The sequence below is a fragment of the Solea solea genome, chromosome 10 (genome assembly GCF_958295425.1).
Source record: "Solea solea chromosome 10, fSolSol10.1, whole genome shotgun sequence".
In the NCBI taxonomy this organism is placed as follows: Eukaryota; Metazoa; Chordata; class Actinopteri; order Pleuronectiformes; family Soleidae; genus Solea; species Solea solea.
This window is the reverse complement of record NC_081143.1, coordinates 27,708,041-27,725,524: the sequence shown is the minus strand read 5'-3', so window position 1 is coordinate 27,725,524 and position 17,484 is coordinate 27,708,041. Positions and strand designations below refer to the sequence as shown.

The 17,484-nt window shown below is 40.4% G+C and overlaps 1 protein-coding gene and 3 non-coding genes across 5 annotated transcripts in view; all 4 read left to right on the top strand.

Moving 5' to 3' along the window:
* Positions 1-1,946: 1,946 nt before the first annotated feature.
* trnas-gcu (transfer RNA serine (anticodon GCU)) lies at positions 1,947-2,028 on the top strand. The gene has a single exon. It is a non-coding gene; the product is annotated as a tRNA-Ser (tRNA).
* A 5,514-nt stretch (positions 2,029-7,542) lies between these two features.
* Positions 7,543-17,484, top strand: part of LOC131467035 (teneurin-3) — a 566,025-nt gene continuing 556,083 nt past the window's right edge. For both annotated transcript variants that reach the window (XM_058640717.1, XM_058640715.1), the window contains exons 1-2: positions 7,543-7,719; positions 8,246-8,380. The gene's annotated coding sequence lies outside the window, so the exon portion shown is untranslated. The remainder of the gene's footprint in view (positions 7,720-8,245; positions 8,381-17,484) is intronic.
* Positions 9,237-9,318, top strand: trnas-gcu (transfer RNA serine (anticodon GCU)). The gene has a single exon. It is a non-coding gene; the product is annotated as a tRNA-Ser (tRNA).
* Positions 15,469-15,550, top strand: trnas-gcu (transfer RNA serine (anticodon GCU)). The gene has a single exon. It is a non-coding gene; the product is annotated as a tRNA-Ser (tRNA).

The window sequence follows — 17,484 nt, the reverse complement described above, 5'->3', positions numbered from 1 at the left end:
CAACTCTGATTTTGCTTAATCACATATTTCCAGGATCACACGCGAAGGTGCAAGAAATCTCTTATCACCAGTCTTCCTGCAGCTGACTGTTGCAGCGAGATGGAGATGGAGAGTCAGACTGCAGGGTCAAATCAGGAATCAGGTTCAGGGTCCGGTTACTTTAGTTGGTAGATTTGTTGTGCAGCAAAGTAAACATTTATTCATTCATTGTCTACCACTTTGTCAACCCCACATAGAGCAACGCAACTTCTGTCAATTGTGAGTCGGACGGGGTCGTGAACTGAGGTCTTTTGCTAATCTGCCACGTGGCCCCTGATTCAGAACAGAAGCAAGGGAATTTAAATATCAATAAGGAGATAAAACGTTAAATTTAATAGAAATGTGACAATATAAAGACAATTCTAAATAAGATTCTTTATTTTGCTATTGTGCTTAAGGACAATCAAAGCCAAACGGTAAAACCAAAGTCACTGTGCAATATATCGCTGAGTTTTGTTCAGTTCAGCCACAGCAGCAGCAGAAACAGTTATTATCGTGCAGTCATATCCTGAACCTCGGGACTGAAGACCTCAATCTGAAGGGAAGTAGTTCTCAAGTGCCTGTGCAATGACTGAGAGTAATCATCTAAAAATGGACGTTCACCATCTGCTGTACCTGTCTGGTTCACAGAGACGCGAGGCAGGACCGTGACTCTCCACACCAAAGACAAAGAAAGAAAAACTGTTTCAGTAACTGCGCGATAGAACATCAGTGTGAGAATGTCCAAAAATGACATACTAAATAATAAACTGATTTAACTGTGACTGAGAAGCTTGTTAGCGTAGCCTATCACACACTGATGTTACAATTAAGAGTCACTACAACCTGAAATCCTGACTCTGGATGCATTCACTTTTAAATATTTCACAATAAAAGCATTAATGTACTAAAGTAATACATTCAGGGAACCTGTGTTTGAGTTGTCAAAGATCATTTTCACAGTGTTACTGTTTTTATTTTGCTGTGAAATCTACATATATTAATGCACAATCTATATTAAGCTACACAATTGTCTCTAGGGGGAAAACAATAACCACAAATGTACAAATAAATGCCTAAATAAATAAATACCTAACATGATACCACCTCAGTAACAAGCCATTATACCCTAAAGGTGCAACTCCATACCCTATTTTCTGAGAATGCACCTTGTTGCCAAGACAGTGTGACCAGTGTGTCAAAACAACGTCTATTTTTAATAATGAAAACAGCGTAGACACAGTTTGCACCTGAACAGTTTGCAGTGTCGTCATTTAGCTGACACCCTCGCCCTGGCTACTGGTGGTGAGGGGAGAGCAGTGGGGCGGGGGGGGGGGACACGACGACGACGACGACAAGTCAGCACTTTACTTTTTCCAAAAGTGGTGAAACAGCTGCCAACGCAAATGCATGATATGTGATATGTAAAAAAAATGGTAGGTAAATAGCAATATGTGAAATATTGTGGTGTAAGAGCAGTTTAGTCAGATCCGAGAGCACAATCATTAATACATGCTGTGTTGAGCAGGAAAGAGAGATGGAGTGGGCTCTCGAGGAGGAGGAGGGCAGAGACGGAGACTGATTAAAGTAACAAATAAAAATGCCTGTTTAATAAAGGGAGAGTGAAAGGAATTGCCTGGTCATACCGTCATACGTCACAATACAGGCCGCAAATAATGAAACTACCCAACGTTGGCTCTGACTGACACACATGACGTAAAAAGAAGAAGATATTTGGTTGCATGATAACACTTTTGACATTGTGTTTTAATGCACAGCGATTTCAGTTAAAGGTTAAAGATTTAAAATGTGCAAGTTATTGCTTTAAGAAAGACTTTAAAATAGCTGTTAAAGTCAATGTTTCCTCTAAACATCCTAATATACACTTTTTTGCACAATTTTTTTCCCAAAAAAATACCTTAAAGAGGGACGAGGTGGCCGAGTGGTGAAGGCGATGGACTGCTAATCCATTGTGCTCTGCACGCGTGGGTTCGAATCCCATCCTCGTCGATGAAAGCAGGATGTGAAGCTGTCGAGACTAATATAATACGATGATGCTCCTGTGTTTGTAATGGTTCATCTGACAATCTGCTGTGATGTTTCAGGAGAATCTTCACAGTAATGTGTTAATGCTTCAACAGACTGAATATTATACTAACCCTTGAAGGGCTTTTCGCAAGTATGGAAAAAGCCAGAGTGGATGTTATTCCAGACACAAACTTAAACCAAATACTAATCTGGAGAAATCACAATAAAAGAATGTAAAAGACACAAGATTGTTAAGATTCTGGAAAGAAAGCCTGTGGATTTCCATCGGCCGGTGTACGGCGTGAATGATGTTTCACACAGATGTCAGGTGGGCAGGTGTGTGGATGACGATGCCATCAGGTGTTAGGTTGGGCTGCCATCTGTTTTTTTAACGTGAACGGCAGGTTGCCATCCTTCACGCTCTACTGATCTCAGTGCCCTTGATGGAGATGTTTAGGTGTGACCTGTCGCAGCCACGTTTCAGTGAAGCACGTGTCACTCTAGTCCTCGTTTTCTCTTCCACTGCTGGCTCATACGATCTCTCACTGGCAAATAATGAGAGATGAACATAGATCCACACGGGACACTGTTTCTTTTAGATACCAGTGCCAATCTTGTTTCCTCTCTTCAAAGACCGGAGATAATAAAACATTTGCTCTCACACTAAGAGTGGGTTCACACCAGCCTCGTTAATCGCAGTTAAATCGAACCCTGGTGCATTAACTTCCTTAGAACTGTATGTTTGGCTCCGTGTGAACGTACTGTGGTTTGAGACCAAACATGCCAGGCCTGTAACGCTGCTACAGAAATTCACCAAAAACCATGAAGAAGATGGACCATGAGCATAAAACTTAGACGCTGTGTACCCACTCCAAACACAAGAACAATACAATTGGTGACAGTCAATGCAACAGAGAGAGATGGGGCTATGACATAATCGTTGAGATTTTTCCATCCTGAGACCTGGTTTTCTTAAAATAGCATCGTACGACGAAATCCACCGAATCCATGTGAATAATAAAGTAGATACAATAGAAAAGCAGATTTAGCAGATTATTCTAAACTCATTCAGGCCCTGAGAGATTCCTGAAAAAAAAAAAAAAAAATGTATATATATATATATATATATATATACACAGTGGTTACCAAACCACAAACCCCTTCAGATTCTTGACCTCCAGCCATGTAACCCCGTAAAAACAGCTGTGTCCATCTACGTATGTCAAGTTTCACATTATCTGTCAAACAGAGTTAATTTCAGCACAAACATTCATGCAACAATGAAAAATTAATGGATTAAAGAATGAAAATAAAAGAGAGATATCCATGATTGTTCATGACTCCTTAGCCTTCATGTGTCTTTCACCCAGATCTGTCACAGCTGATGTTCCCTGTCGGAGCAGATGTTGAAACAGATTGTTCCATCCTGCAGGAGCAGGTGTTTGTTGACAGAAGAAGAACATCTGCTTAAGATGGAACAATCTGTTTCAACATCTGTGACCACAAAGCATACATGCAACACTGGATAAATAACGTAGAATCATTTGTGGATGAATTGTGATGCGTTTGTAGATTTGACGACAGTCCGGTGAACTGCACCTCAGCTGTGGCACATTTTCTTCATTTATTGAAATTGAAATTGAAATTGAACGTCATGTCTTCTTAATATGCAAATAAATCACGTGTCTAGTGTGCAATTCATCCATTTTCTACCGCTTTATCCTCCACATGAGGGTGAATGGTGGGGTACACCCTGGACAGGTCGCCAGCCAATCACAGAGCAAACATCTGGAGATGAGCAGGGGTTTTTCCCTGCTCGTTATCAGTGCCTTTGAGTCAGGTGTGTTGGAACAGGTAGACTTTCAGGGCGGAGGCTCCCCGGGTCCAGGATTGAGAAAACCTGATGTAGAGTGTCCAGTCAAACTAATCTGAAATGGGAAACGGGATCCAAACGGCAACAATGCTGACCATGTGGCTCTAGTGTGCAATGATCTTCAGTAAGTTAATGTGTGACATCCGTTCACACTACATCCTGCTTATTGGAATTATCTCTTTACAGATGAAGCATCTTCATCAGGAGTCTTTGTGTAAAGGTGAAATATTGCTTTGCAGTGACTGGCTACAGATTTCATTTCAGACAAAACAATGTCTACTGTGGAATTGTCTGTTCACTGACACTCATGCAACTCATAAACAAGTGCACTGACGTCCTCTTGGCTCAGCCCACGCTATCACTGGACTCCCGTCACCGTGTGAGTTCTTGTTGTTCACTTTTGAACTCGCGATGACAAACCTCTTATTTTCCACAGGTCAAACAACTCTTTTACAGCCCCATCGTGATTCAAGCTGATTAAAGGCTGGGGAACAATTTCCTCCTGCTACACTGAACGCTTTTGTTGCTAGTGCTTTTTGATTATAGTCCCGCCACCTTGTGCATATTTCATCCCACTACAAATTGGCTGAATGTGTCGGTAAGTGGTGCGTTGAATTGCCTCTTCCAGGTCCACACGGGCGGTCTGTGCCGAGTGCTTGTTTTACATCTCATCCAGTGTTCCTTCACAGATCATTGTTTGGGAGTGGAATGAACCCCCCTCCTGTGTTTTTGTCATTTAGGCCATGAAAAGCACTCATCGGCTGCCCAGCAAGACCCGGGGAAGAAAGACAATCGATGGTAAGAGGACGACGGAGGGAGAGCGAGGGAAATGATAGAGGGAGACAGAAAAGGATACTTGGTCGTTGTTGACACTAAAGTGAGAAGAAAAAGACAAAGGTTTTCGAGAGGCATCACTCACTCAAGTGTTGACGATGGCGTAAAGGGAAGAGACAAACCTGAGGTGGACAAAGCACGAGGATAGAGGACGAAAGAAAACTGAAGACATGACTCAAAAGTTCCACTCGATCAATTCTCAAATGCATTGAAGTGATTTATGTTCAGCTCTTCACTTATTCAAAGATCAGCCTGCTCCTGTGGCTCTTTGTAAGATCTCAGTGTGTTTCCAGGAGCAGATCACATTTTATCATTTATCCAACACGAGGTGAAGAAAAGATGGAAACTGATGTATCTGATATAATCACATGTGCTGTTGTAACAGAGGACAAATCAATAAAGAGCAGACACCGTTCATTCACACACACACAGACACACAAACGTTTGTGTGCATCTCTATTTGCAATTTTCTACCGAGGAATAAGTCGTTTTATTTGACCAGTTGTGAAATTTAAACTCAATGTCACAGGTTTTTTCACAAAGCTAATCATAAGTCATCGTTGAGTTGTCTTTACTTTAAACTTTAAACCAGGGTTTCTCAGTCCTGGTCCTGGTCATGGTCCTGGGGATCCACTGCCCTGCACCAACACACCTGATTCATATAAGTGGGTCGTTGTGGTTATGCTCGCTGATTATCTGACCATTTAAATCAGGTGTGTTGGAGCAGGAGAAACATCCAAAACAACCGCTCAGTTAAGCCCCTTTTTAACTTTCTTTTCTTTTTTTGCTCATGCACAACATAATTCACCTTCTGCAAAACTCAAACACCTTCACAGATGTCTTTATTTTACAAATACAAATACAAAAACGTGCTACTATTTTTTTTTTTTTGTCACCGCAGGCTGTGATAGTTTACGAGCTCAAAACACTAATGATCCTTTCTTTTTTGTTTGATGCCATAAATAACAGTGTGTGGAGTGAACTTTGGCAGCGAAGAGCTGAGAGAAGAGAGGGAAGGGAAGTAAAACGAGAGATGAAGAGACACACAGAGACGCTGCTGGGAGGAGCTGAAGAGGTAATTAAAGAGAAACCAAGAGTGAGAAAGCGTGGACAGCGAGGACGTCCTCTCCTTGTTTGTGAATGTGGTTTGATTTGGTGATTTATTCATGTTGACTTTATTTGGTTGCAGTGCAAACAACCTCAAATGCCCTCTGACTCCTCCTCTTCCAATACTTACAGATAGCCAAGTGTCTGTATGTGTGTGTGTGTGTGTGTGTGTGTGTGAGAGCCACAGAAGAGTGATGGGATTACTCTTGTTATGTTTGAATCAGATGTGCTCTGTTTGTCTGCTCTGTGTCAGTGGGAGAGTCCCAGTCAAAATGGTGGATCAGTGTCAGGATCAGTCAACATCTTCTGCTGTTACCACACACACACACACACACACACACACACACACACACTTGCATCTCTGCAAGTCTCGACTGCAGCTTCAAACTTCTCTCTTTTGGCGTCACAGGACAACGACCATTATCAGAATTTCGGTCACCTGTCTTGTGTCACATTTGATTTTTCTTCATATTTAGCAAATCCATATGAAGTTAGTATAGGAGCAAAGACACAATACCTGTGTGGGACCGTTACAGTCACGGTGAAGACGTAAGGAGTAGAGGTGGAGTAGGTGGATGAGTGGAAATAGCTGAGGTCAATGGACCGTGCACAGGAGAGGTGAAGGAGGCAGTGCAGGCAGGGTGGAGTAAGTGGAGACGAGTGTGTGACAGAATGACAGCAATAAAAGTGAAAGGGAAGGTCTAAGACGATAGTGAGACAGCAGAGCTGAAGATGCTGACACAGGATGGACAGCATTCAGAGATAAAGTCAAGGTCGAGATGGTTTGGTCGTGTGCAGAAGAGGGACAGTGATTATAGTAAGGACAAATATTTTGTGAGGAAAGTTCCCAAACATTTGTGTCCAGAGTTCACCAGAGTTGTTCCAAACTGCTTTGTCAGGCGAGCGATACCGACATGTTAAATCCAGAGCAGTGAAATTAATTCATATAGTCTGAGATCAACAAAGCAACTGGAGGAATAACTTTGCATCTTTGCCCCACGTGGGAACGACTGGGAGGAATAATGAAGCTTATTATTCACTGCATTTAATGGGTGTTTCTTTAGGAGTGAGAGGAAATTTCACCATTATTGAAATCATGGCAGGAGTGTCAAAAGAGCAATAACCTTTGACTGCTTATCTCTATACTGTGTGTGTGTGTCTATGCATTTGACTGTATATATGAAATTACATTTTTTTTCTGTAATATTATACCTGGTAAAGGAAAAGGCCAATAACCTGCTTATTAAAAAGGATTATGTGACGCTTAACCTCAGTGACAGCCAGAGATTAAACAGTGTGATCGTGAGTGTACATTTAAAGACACAGTCTATGCCCTGTATTTCCTGACAGATACATAGAATAACAGACTGTTGCTGCGGTCATTGTTGGGACCAGAATAATGTCTGATGAATTTATCATTGTGACTTTTTCTCCACCAAAGAACCTCTTTCTTACCTAACGCCATTCCAGTAAAGTGAGTTTCTCTCACACAAACATTTAACATATGAACTATGAGTTACACATAGTGTAATTCCAAATTTTAAGAGTTTAACAATGTTGAGCTATACAGTTTGAATGAGTTGTATTTTGATGTAGTTCCTTATTTTTACCAGCAGGGTGCGCATTAGTTGCACTCAAGCGCGAGTCACGTTCGCACTTCCTTTGTTTTTCTTTCCCGGGCTTGTCAGTTTTTTAACGTCATGCTAGAGCGCAAGTTAATGCTGATAATTAGATAAAGAGTGGATAAAACATTATTTTGTTTCGAGTTATTAGTTCTGAAAGGCATCCACAACTAGGAGAAGGTGTTTTGGGTTGCCGGACATCGTCATTTTATCGTGTTTTGTCGGCGGAAAACTCTGGTGAGTAGTCATCATTAGCGCTTAGCATAGCATGCTAACGGCTGCCGACCTCGGCTAATTACTCACTTATTTCATTAATATATCAATCTTATGTGCTGTTACACTTATGAGAAAATGTTTAAAACCAACCGGAGGTATATATGAGTGTGTTGAATTTGAGAATGTGGTTAATTTTGTATTTCTTTGTGGATAATTATCTATGCTAATCGATGTTAGCAATTAACCTATTGCTATACAACTGTACTGTGTGTGTGTGTGTGTGTGTGTATATATATATATATGACCTGTGCTATAGCTATAGGCTAGCGGTGGTAAAGTTAAGAACATTTACAAATATTTCATAAACACACCATTTTGTGTGTGGGCTGTTAAAAATTTATTTTATAGCCATATGTGATATATTATAATGTGAATCATTTACGTTCAATGATTTAAGTTAAAAATATAAATTCTCTACAGTTTTATTTAGATTAATGTTAACAAAAGATAAATGATAGATCTAAAGGAAAACACCTGCTCTATGCAGGTTGTTTTTTTTGTCTGTGTAAGAATCGATTCTGATGGCGAGCTAGAGCCCAGACCCGAGGAACGTGGAGCAGAGCACCGGCTTACATGCGGAGAGTGTGACGTGGAAAGCAGCTTCTTTGAGCATCTGGAGAAAGTACGTCTATTACATCCTACAGATAAGAAACAAAATCACACAACCTGGGTAGATGAATAATTACATTAAAGGACTAATACACACACTTATTTCGGACAAACTGTGGACACTGACTTATCTGGACGGTTTATTTTATTTTTGGACTGTATTGTACTTTCATGGAGCAGAATTATGTCTGATAATTATGTCAAATAATCTATGCTAAGGAAAGGTGACATAAAGACTAGAAAAAGTCAAAAACGATAGAAACTCATCACCCAAATCTCCCTTTATATGTACACTACAAAGGGTTCAAGCTCAGTCACGTAGTTGCTTTAAGACAAATAAGCACATGTAACTCTCCACATTACATGTGACTGTATCTAAAATCAGCAGTTTTAGTAAAAGGCAAAAAAAGACAGAATCAACCAAATTATCCAAACTTACAACCAAGTAAAGACTGTATCAGTAACTAAGTAACTCTTAGCTAAACATACACTTCACTCAAGAAAACCAAGGTAAATCATGGAAAAAGACAACCAACTGGTCGAAATCACAACTCTGAAATGTAGGTTTGAAACCCGTCCTTGTCACAATGGCAGAGTTTGGTCTCTCAGTATTTCCTTGGTCCTTGGGCAACCACTGCTCCAACACACCTGATTCAAACATCCAGCTCATTTTCAACCGCTATATTGTCCAAATGACAGTGGCGGGGGATGCTGGTGCCAATTCCAGCTGACATAGGTTGAAATTCGGGGGTTACACCCTGGACAGGTGGTCTAATCCAAACTGGTTGTAAATATTTTTCCTTTCAATGTTCATACATCACAATACAATTGGTTTTGCTATTTTTTCTTCAAAATGTACCACAGTTGTAGACGAGGTGGCCGAGTGGTTAAGGCGATGGATTGCTAATCCATTGTGCTCTGCACGCGTGGGTTCGAATCCCATCCTCGTCGCACAGGAAGGTCTCACTTTTCTAACCCAAATTATTATGTTATGTGAAAAAGACATCAAATCAGGTTTGACTTAAACAAAGACCTAAGACTGTCAGTCAAATTAAGCGCACAAATACACATGTCAACAAGGTGGCTGAGTGGTGAAGGTGATGTCCTGCTAGGCGCGGGTTAAAAACCCGTCTGTCATATGGTGAAAAAGAGTGGTGTGGTGTGTTAAGGACCTTACCTGTCACACAGCCGGGCACTTTCAACCTCGCTACTCACTGAGTTTATTGAAGCAATCAGGTGTAACTCATGAACTTAATTACATCATGGGAAGTCATGACCAGAGCACCCTGAACCCTGAGTCTTCAGAGAAAGGACAGACAAACTATCCCTTCTGAACGCAGCTTCTTCATAAACAGGCTCCAGCAGCAACTCTGACGGTGCTCAAACAATCTCAGAGAAAGAAGTGACAGAGTGAGAGACTGATGGAGAGTTTTGGAGGGGGGGGGGGGGCAGGGGGGTGAAAACGAGAGGGAATGAGTGATGAAGTCTGAAGAGAGACTCAGCGAAGGAGTAAAAGATGAAGCTGAGAAGTCAGGAAAGTGAGGAAGAGGGATCGCAGCGCGAGGGCAGGACTGCATATCTGACAAGAGAAGATTCATGAGGGCTTCAATAAAAAGCTTCAGTGAACACAGCAGAAACAGAGTCTCACACACACACACACACAGTGGCATGAGTGGATATGAACCATGTTTATTCAAACTCTGTCTGCTCATCACACAATACCATCATGCATTTCATTCGTACAGTCTTGCCCTGTCAGAATATAACAAGTGCTCCTGTCCACACACACACACAGGTTTGTGCCGCTATCCTTTCAAGGACTTAGCATTGACTCCATTCATTTGGACAGTCTAAACAAAGCTTTTATCCCTGACTGTAACCACATGCAGTTAATGTCTAACCCTGACCTTCAATCGTATCCCTAATCCACAAAAGTGGCACAGTGGACCAGTGGTTAGCACTATTTCCCGGTCCTTTCTATGCTGAGTTTGCATGTTCTGTGTGTGTTTTCTCGCTGGGCACTGATATCGGTACCCGTGCTCTGCTCAGTGGTTTCCTTGGAAGGTTCCGAGTACAGGACGGGTATAAGATTTCCACCTAAGGAATAAGTTACTTTAAACAAACCTTTTATTTGGGGACTTCATTTTAAATTAGTCCCCTAACTTGAAATAAGGGGACTTATATAAATGGTTGCTCATTCTTAGTTACTCTTTTGAAAGTGAAAATATCATGATAGATTCTTCTTTTTGATTTAATGTTTTTCGTGATTTCTCAAAGCAATAAATTGAGCAGTTTTAAAGTTGGAAGATCGTTTGGGGTTAATGACCTTGCTATGGACTGGGCTAATAATAACTTTATTATTAGATATTTTTAGGGTCTTTGTTTAGAATGGCCCATTGCCAATTTTGCTGTGAAGTTATGTAATGTTCTTATCCATACTTTGTGAGAATATGACAGGGAGTTTGTTAGATATCATATTTTCAAAGTTGCACTGCATGAAATCAACAATATTAGCGACGAGGATGGGATTCAAACCCCCGCAAGCAGAGCACAATGGATTAGCAGTCCATCGCCTTCACCACACCGCACACGCACAGGCCCAGGCGCACACACACACACTTTAGTCGTGTATTGCTGCGCCGCAGGTTAACGGCGGTAAGTTTTCTAATTTACCTCGGACCGAGACCGGACCCTAGTTTCAATATCATGTAGAGCTGAAACACTTAATCGGTTAATTGATTATTAATCGATTACTAAATTAATCGACAACTATTTTGATAATCGATAATCGGTTTTAAGCTTTTTTCATGATTAAAACAAGATTTCTGATTGTTTAAGCTTCTTAAATGTGAGTTTTCTTCATTTCTTTGTTCTGGATAACACAGAAATTATTATTAAGTTAATCGTTTTGGTTTGTGAACAAAACAAGACATTTGAGAACATCATCATTTCCAGGTTTGACGAACACCAATCAACATTTTTAAAGGTTTTCTGATATTTTATGGACCAAACGATTAATCGAGAAAATAATCAACAGATTAATCGATTATGAAAATAATCATTAGTTGCAGCTCGAATATCATGTCACCGATTTAAGATGATTAGTTTAAGACATTCATTTTAGTACTTGTGAGCTTTCGGTAAATCAGAACGAATGATTGAGCGTAAAAAGTTTCACACTGAACACCGTAGCCGTCCAATCAGCAGCTAGCAACGGTCACTCATCCATCCGGGTGCTGTCCGCCCACACAGAGTTATCTCAGAATCTAATTGGCTCGAACGGAGGGGGAGGTCTTAGAATTTTGTAACGGAGGGGGAGGTCTTAGAATTTTGTTAGGACCTGTTAGGAATTTGTTAGGACCTTGTTATGACTTTGTTAGGACTTGTTAGGATTTGTTAGGATTGTGTTAGGATTGTGTTAGGACCTGTTAGGACCTGCTTAGCAGTCATTTCAGTAGAGTTATGTAAGGTCCACATTTCCATGTGTTTTCAAGGGATAATTGAGGATGTGCGGCTACATTGTGATAAATATTTCAGAAAAACATCCTTTGTTACATCTTTTCTGATTGACTGTTTGTCACAGCTATAAATTGAGCAGCTTCATCGCAACCTGGATTAAAAAAGAAAGGCTGCCTTGCCACAAACTTGGCTGTAACTCTTGAGAGTTTCATAAACTCTGCCTAATTCTGCAGGGCTTTATTCCACTGAGAGAATTTGTATAACTGAGTTTGATTAAACCTTCATCCATGTACTTAAATTGCACCACTCGAAAGACACAATAACCACCTCGTCAATGTCATAAAAGCTTTACAGCGTTCCTATTGAGGGCACTTCCCCCACTCCCTAACCCTAAACATTACAACTATATGTATAAACCTAACCTTAAACCTAACCCTCACATAAACCCGATTCAGAACCCAAGGCCAAGTCTTAATCCTGACAAAGAACACTTAAAAGTCCTGAGGACCAACTAAGACCTGTCCTCAAATCTTACTTCTGTCATGTAGTGACACACAAGCTGCATTATGCCACTCCTTTATAGAATTAAACAAAATGTGAGACTTTTTATCCAACATATTCAAATGCTATGGTAAGAGAAGTTAGAGAAGTTTTTATTCGTCATTTTAGAGTGGATAAAAAAATAACCAGATACAAAACTTTTGTAGAAAACTTTTGTGTGTTTCCTCAGTCCTACATTCACAAACACCCTCCCCCCACCAATCCACACGTCTTTCTCATGCTTAGGTGTTAATGCCCCAATAGAAACCACACCTTTTAGGGTATTTCCCGACACTTACAGTTGTAGGGACTTGTCTGTTTCTCCTGCTTTGTGTCCTCTACTTCTCTCCTTCCCGGGTGAAACTTGTCTCTTTGTCATGCTTATGTCCCAAACTCCGGTGTGAGCCACACCCACCGGAGGAAGCAATGTAAGGTAACCTAACACAGCAGCTGATGGATGAGCACAAGACGCAACAATCAAGTGCGACTCACAAGCTTGCAGTATCAACAAAAAACCTAATCTACCACGAAATATCTCCATTAACATGTATGATAATCCCAAACATCGCAGACAAACCATTAACTGTGGCTCCACAAACGGCTTCCTCTGCGTATGAAGAATTTATTCCTGGAGCTTGAATCTTGGCTGGGAAAAAAAAGAAGAACATATTAACCTTGTTATTTTCCCCTCTACCAAATACATTTCAACTTTTATATAAACTCCCAGTTATTTGAACAGATTGGAAATGCTGCAGTTCTGTCATCCATGCAGTCTGTTGCAGTAATAGTCAACACATTAATTTGACCGAGTGTCTCATTGCTATGGATTTATTCACAGTACTGAGCGTGACTGAAAGGCGGTGTTTTGTTGGCCAAAAGTGGCTTTTGGTGTGTGTGTGTGTGTGTGAGAGAGTAGAAAAGAGGATAATGCAAATGTCTTTTAAATCTGCTATCATTTCCTGACACAGTGTTCCAAACACAATTAGGTAAGAGAGGTGATGTCAACTCACAACTCGTCTGTGTGTGTGTCTGTGCGCGTGTTCTTGTATCTTTGTGAAGACCCAACAAATGTGTAAACCATAGAGAGTGAAGACATTTTGGGGGTTAAGAATTTTAGGTTTAGGCTAAGGGTCAGAGCTATGAGTGTCCTCAGTAAGTTTGCTGAACGAGAATGTGTGTGTGTGTGTTGTCAGGTATTTTGTTCATGTTTAATGGTTAGGATGAAGTTAATGTCGTGTCCTTTGAAGTGATGGAAACCAGACTATGTCTATGTGAGTGTGTGTGTGTGTGTACATGGAAAATGTAAAAGGAAAGAAAAAAAGGTGATTTCATTAAACATACATTTATCTTCAGAGTGAACGTACACATTGTGAAATTGCTATTTAAAACTAAACTAATTAGCATGATGATGTGGATAAATGATAAAAAGAAAAATGGCCACAGTGAAAACACACAGAGATCCACACAGTCGTTGCTAGGCTATACACACACACACATGCATGTATCTCCCTTGCTGTTCTGACAGGACTGTCCATTGTGGGCCTTTGTTAGTTCTGGTTGGGCAACTGTATTTATATTGTGTGTGTGTTGCTTTCGTTGCACACTAAGGAATGGTAATTGTCTCCAGGGAATGTTTTCTCCGCTTGTCATAAGCTATACTCATTTACACTCAAAATATTGAGGCGTGTGTGTGTGTGTGCGCATTTCTCTCTCTAGTTCTCTCTCTCTCACACACACACACACATAGATAGGTTGGTTTATAGTGAAAGACCAGTGTGTCTTATGTGTTTGTCATAAGTTGTGCTCATTTACACTGGAAATATTAAACTGTGTCAGAGTGTGTGTGTGTGTGTGTGTGTGTATAGTGAAGCAGTGTGTATGTCAAATGTTCATGCTTCAAGTAAATCAGTATTGTGTGCGTGTGTGTCACACTTATTTAGCCTTAGTAGAAGAAGAATAGGGAATTCCAACAATAAAACCCCCAATGCGCCATCAAAACTAAATGCCTAACCAAAACCCAATAACCCTTAAACAAGCCTTAACCCACAAAAAGCCCTTTAAAACTGTGAGGGTGAGGACCAGACAAATTGTCTAGTCTATTACAGACCTGTACGTACATACACCCACACACCCACACACACGCACACATGCACTCACACACGTCCTCTCATGTGCCGTTTTGTGAGCTCTGGCGATCGTCACAGTTATTACACAGATTGTTGTCTGCCTCGTTATATTTTCACTTTATGAGCTTTGAGCCTCACACAGTCCCTCAGTACTTAGCATAGACAGCAACTTACACTGCGTGTGTGTGTGTGTGTGTGTGTGTGTGTGTCTTTATATCAGCAGAAAAGGCCACTGGGTCCCACACTACTTAACAAAACCAACAATTTAATAAACACAGCAGGTGAATGTGTGTGTGTGTTCTTTGGGACCTTTTCTGGCATACACACTAACCTTGTCAGGACCAGCAGTCCTCATTGAGACCAAAACCCGGTCCCAATGAGGCAGAACCTCATTTCTGAGGATTAGTGGTAGAGTTAAGTTTGAGGCTGTGTTGGTTAGGTTAAGGTCAGGGTTAGACACGACACAGAGTTACAGTCAAGTAAAATGAGCACAGCCCTTTGTAAAGAACATTAAACCCCAACCAACTTACCAACAGATTGGAACAGGGATGGATACCGGTCAGTATCAGTATCGGTCTGATACTGGACAAAATCACTGGATCGGATATCGGATATTAATGTTAAATCAGACACAATCCAAAATAATCCTGTACTGTATAACTCATGCTTCACTCTGCACAGGCTGTAGAAATAGCCGAGTCATGTCTGGGCTGTTTTTTTCTCTACTTTCCTGGGAGAATAATATTTGTTACACAGTTGGAAAATGATTTCTTTAAAATGACTAGGCACAAATGTGTCGTTTACGTCGTCATACGCTCATAAATGGTCTGATAGTGGACACATGAAAGTGTTATCGTCCTACCCTTGGATTGGAATGTAGCCGTCCACTTTACAGCTGTGAGAGACAAACAAAACAAATGCAAACAGGAACTGTTTGCTTTTTCAAAGTTCTCTGTAGATAAGAGTAACATATAGGGACGAGGTGGCCGAGTGGTTAAGGCGATGGACTGCTAATCCATTGTGCTCTGCACGCGTGGGTTCGAATCCCATCCTCGTCGTGAAACTGTGATTTATTTATTTCAACTTGTGTAAAGTGACGACTCACCTGAGAAATAATGGAACAATAACTCTAACCAGAACAAAGTCTCTCAATCAAAACTTCCACAATCACATTGCAAACACATTTAGTCCTGGCAAATATGAAAAGATCTCCTCTGACTTCACACTACACAGTGGATACAATCTGAATGGTCTTGTTTATTCTACAACTATTTGTGTCTCATTGAGACACAAATGTTCTCTAGAGCAGAATGAGAGAAAAGTTCATCAGACTCTCAGAAAATTACTGTCGAGTTCATTTTAACGCAGCTTTTTGTAACAACATTACCCACCAACTAACCTGCCAACCTTAATTCAATTAAATCGTATTTGTATAGCGCCAAATGATAACATACATTATCTCAAAGCCTTGCACACAGACAACATCATGGACTGCTAATCGTGCTAATCTTCTAAACAATGCGAGGTCAATTCAAAAACGAATATGTCAGTATGTACATACACAGCAAGTTTACTAAAAGGCCTAAAGTATCTACCTTAACAATGACTAGATTAAGATTAGGCATTAACTGGTTGAGGTTAACACTATCTAAATGATCTAATCTCAGTCCCCCTGCTCTTTAATCAAATACTCACATGTCACGATTGTTTGCAAGAATAAAAATGCTGATGCACACTTGTGTTTTCTTGTGGAGGGAAAAGCTACACGAGCAGAGGAACGTGCGCAATTCAAAGCCCGGCTAGAGCTGCTGTAGCAAGACATAAGATTTAAGCATTAGCGAAAAAATGAAATTAATGCTGCATAGGTGTTAAAATGAGTGAGATCAGACGACCCCGGCCAAGGAGGCGGTCTCTAGGACAAATTGCATTCATGTAGCTCAGGAATATGGAAACACCGCATCCTAAGTCCACCTCCCAGTATGGTTTCCGTCGTCAGAACAGGATCAGACCTGATCTTGACGTGATTGCATGTTAAAACCGCGGCTGACCGGGATCAATGAAAGCAAGACACACTGAGTGGACCTCTGTGATAGATGTCCATGAAGAGCAGTCAGTCAGGTGATGTATATTTTCGTAGAGGTAATTTATCAGGTGAACCCAGATTAAAGGCCTGACCGATCCCTAATGCACTTATCGATTTCATCCTGGGCCGTGAATGCATCATCACGGTCGTGAAGGAGGAGAAAATGGGTTTATTAAGGCTTTCATAGATGAATATAAAAGACATGTTCAGAGCTTGTGTCATTTTGTCTCCCACGTGCAAAGGCTGAAACTTTGCTCTTGAGTTTGGGTTACACCATAATTCTACCATCACTCTCAATATTCTCATTTCTTTTTTCATTTGAAGACTTACTTCCCAGACTGCACCAGGATTCTGGGACGTGCAGAACTGCCTTTATTATCACTGTATGTTAACACAACAATAAATTATAAAAAAAAAGTGTAGTCCCCAATATGAGAGTAATCATAAAAAAACAATTAATAATGTAATGATAATATAAATGTCCAATAAATCATTGTGTTTATACATAGTGGCTTTGGCTCAGAAGTGAGAGCTGGTTGGCAGTTTGAGCTCCTGCAGTCGGCACTGAATTGGTTAGATGTTCGAGAGAAGCAGCACGAACATCGATGCTTGTAATGAATGTAAAAGTGTATAAATGCATTAAGATGAGAAAAGAAGTTTCTTTTACTAAAGTAAAAAAAAAAAAAGAAAGATGATTTTAGATAAATAATTTAGTGTTTGTAGATTTTGTATAATATCTTATCAAGTTCTGGTCTCTATTTCTGCTTTTTTTCTTTTTAATTTTTCTGTTCATGTATTTTGTTACCTTTTCTTGCTGAATTGCATTGTTTTTCTAATTTTTTGTTTTGTCCAGGTCTATTGTTATGAAAAGACTATTTTCTGTTCTCAGTCCTGCATTTGCGTCCTGAA